The sequence below is a fragment of the Nematolebias whitei genome, chromosome 1, assembly GCF_014905685.2.
Source record: "Nematolebias whitei isolate Nwh7 chromosome 1, NemWhi1, whole genome shotgun sequence".
NCBI classification, from domain to species: domain Eukaryota; kingdom Metazoa; phylum Chordata; class Actinopteri; order Cyprinodontiformes; family Rivulidae; genus Nematolebias; species Nematolebias whitei.
In genome coordinates this window covers 54,682,439-54,685,577 of record NC_056498.1, presented here as the reverse complement: position 1 = coordinate 54,685,577, position 3,139 = coordinate 54,682,439, and the positions used below count along the sequence as shown (strand labels likewise).

Sequence of the window (3,139 nt, the reverse complement as noted above, 5' to 3'; positions counted from 1 at the left end):
GAAATGACAGCATGCTCTTTACGTGTTACAGATGTGTTAAATCTGGTCAGAAATTCAATGTATGACAAAATGGTTCTGTTATCATTTAACAGCTGTTGGACAAGAATAATTCCATTATCCATCCAGTTTTTATAGTAAAGTGACTTATTCTTATACAGAATGTTCCCATTGTTTCTTATGTAGCATGAAGTTGGAGAGAAGTTGTGTTTGCAGGCAAGTTTCCAGGAGAGCCTGTTGGTGAAATTTTGATAACTTTATAGGTAACTTTTCAATTTTATAATCACATTTTAATAAGAATTGGAGTCCACCTACCTTATTAAAAATGTGGTTGGGGAAAGTGTTCCAAAGTGAATCTTTCCCTTTTAATAAGTTGGTTAACCATTTAATTTTAAAGGAGTTATTTAGCATTTCAAAAGTTAGGACATCTAATCCACCAGATGTTTTGTTATTACAGAGAACATCTTTTTTTAAGTAATGACATTTAACTTTTTGCAAACATCCTTTGGCATTTCTAAAGATAAGGAAGTAAACACAGATCTTGAGATTCCCTCAGCTTTTGACAGTAACACCCTTCCATTTAATGGCAGGTCTCTCATTAACCACATGTTAAATTTGTTTGTTCTATAATGGGACCAAAGTTTGAACTGCTACGCTAATTTAGATTTTTCTCAATAACCACTCCTAAGTATGTAAATTTCTCTTTAACAGGAATATTAGGACCAGATTTAACTTGCTTCAGGATGTTTCCCATGACGTTATCATCCCGCGTCAAATTCGTTTCCAGATGTTCATACTCTGAAGCGTTGGTGGTATAGTGGTGAGCATAGCTGCCTTCCAAGCAGTTGACCCGGGTTCGATTCCCGGCCAACGCAAATTCTTTTTGATCGTTGTAAAATCAAGAAAAAACTAACTCTCCTCCGCGACAGTCGAACGTCAGCTGTTTTGTGTCACTGAACAAGGTTTGTAAACGATGCTACAGTCAGACTTGACCCAACAGTCGGTCCCATCAGTTCTTCCTTATCCTCAAATGATGTCCCTTGACTCCTATAAATATTTGACCTAGTAAGGAAACTGAAAGTTAAACTGGGTTTCTTTTTCAGAAATAGATCCTGTCTAACTCTGAATGCTTTTGGAATTTCTAGGGACAAAATTTAAAATGGACACTGGGAATTGTGTTTTCTGTGAGACAGAGTGAGAACCTGGAACATCTTTTCTTGGATTGCATGATAGTTCAGCAATTTGGGCTTGATTTTAAAATGTGGATCCAATCCAAAGGGATTCAGCTACTCACTCCCACTTTAAAAGAAATCAAATTTGGGTTAATTAATAAGATTGGAAAGAATGAATATGCTATCAATAATTTGATTATATTAGCTAAACATTAAGTTCATACATGTCGCTTTTTCAAATGTAAACCACTGGAAGAATGAGCTAAAAGTCCTATGCAAAATCTTTAAAATATGTAAATGGAAAAAATGCTGGCAAATTTCTTAGTTTCTTGGTTAATTTCAATTGTTTTCATTCATTCAACCTTTATTTAGACAGGTAAATCCCATTGAGCCTCAAGGACTCATTTACAAGAGAGACCTGATTTCAACAAAAAATGATGACAACAATGGACAACAGCAACAACAATAAACAGTCACAAAAAGTCATACAGATTATTTTTTTTTTTTTTTACAAATAGGAATGCTAAAAACAGAAAAGTAACAAAAAACAGCTAGATTCTAAGGCGAATGTAGAAAACTAAAAACAGGAACATGTTTAATGTCCTGAGAGCGCACGCTGTAGCTGCACTCACGCAGAGACATGTAGGAGGAGATGTATGAAGGCAGCAGACCAAGAAGAAATTATTTAAAAATGAAAATGTACCAGTGAGAGAGTCTGCGTGAAGTTATTGATGACCAGTTAACCAGTGAATGCAGGGTGCAGTGGTGGGTACGATAATCAGAGCCAGTTATGACTCTTAATGCACCAATTTCCTCATATAATGCCTTTTTTTAATTTTTATTCTTCATTTCTTTTATTTCCATTATGTTATGAATCACCTTTTGTAACTTTCGATTGTAAGAATTGGTACATTTTGTTTTGTATTGTTATGGTTAAATAAAGTTTGGAAAAAAAAACAAACTCTGAATGCTTAACGCCTTGTACTGAGACCTTCCTTCCCTCCATTGACTACAGAGATATTATTTACATGAATGCTCCTACAAGCACCCTGCAGATGTTGAATGATGTCTATCACGGTGCACTAAGATTCAAATGTAACTACCGTACCCATCACTGCACCCTGTATTCACTGGTTAACTGGTCATCATTAACTTCACGCAGACTCTCACTGGTACATTTTCATCTTTAAATCACTTCTTGTTCTGCTGCCTTCATACATCTCCTCCTACATGTCTCTGCGTGAGTGCAGCTACAGCGTGCGCTCTCAGGACATTATTACCTGCAGTGTCCCCTCAGTGAGGACTGAACTTGTTAAAAGGGCCTTCTCCTACTCCGCTCCTGTTTCCTGGAATTTCTTGCAAAAAGATCTGAAGCTCTCCACCTTAACCTCTAAGTGGCTTCAAACATCTGTTAAGCTCCTGGCAAGAACCAATGCAGACATGTTCTTGTTTTTAGTTTTCTACGCTGCCTTATAATCTAGCTTCTTTTTTTTCGCTACTTTTTTCCTTTTGACTGTCCTTTTGGTTGCTATTTTATTTTAATTTGTAAAAAAAAATATATATATATATATAATTTATGACTGTTGTTGTTGCTATCCATTGTTGTCATTACTTTTTGTTAAAACCAGGTCTCAACCAGGTCTCTTGTAAATGAGTCCCGAGGATGAGTCCGAGAGGAGCTCAAGTGAAGCACCCGGAAGTGGAAAACCTTTCCGTTTCTATCTTATTACCCCGTGAAAAAGAAGAAAAAGTCATGTTGTGCTTGAGTGTGTAACTATGGTCCGTCTTGTGCATAAATATCTTTTTTCAGTATTCTAAAACGAACAGTTGTCATACTAGTTTGGCTACATAACGGGAAAAAGAAAACTTTTCCCCATGACGTCATCATCAGGCGTCAAATTCGTTCCCAGATGTGAATATCTTGTCGCGTTGGTGGTATAGTGGTGAGCATAGCTGCCTTCCAAGCAGTT

General features: G+C 36.5%; 1 non-coding gene across 1 annotated transcript; it reads left to right on the top strand.

Moving 5' to 3' along the window:
* The first annotated feature begins 800 nt into the window (after positions 1-800).
* On the top strand, positions 801-872 carry trnag-ucc. Its single transcript has one exon. It is a non-coding gene; the product is annotated as a tRNA-Gly (tRNA).
* The last annotated feature ends 2,267 nt before the right edge of the window (positions 873-3,139 follow it).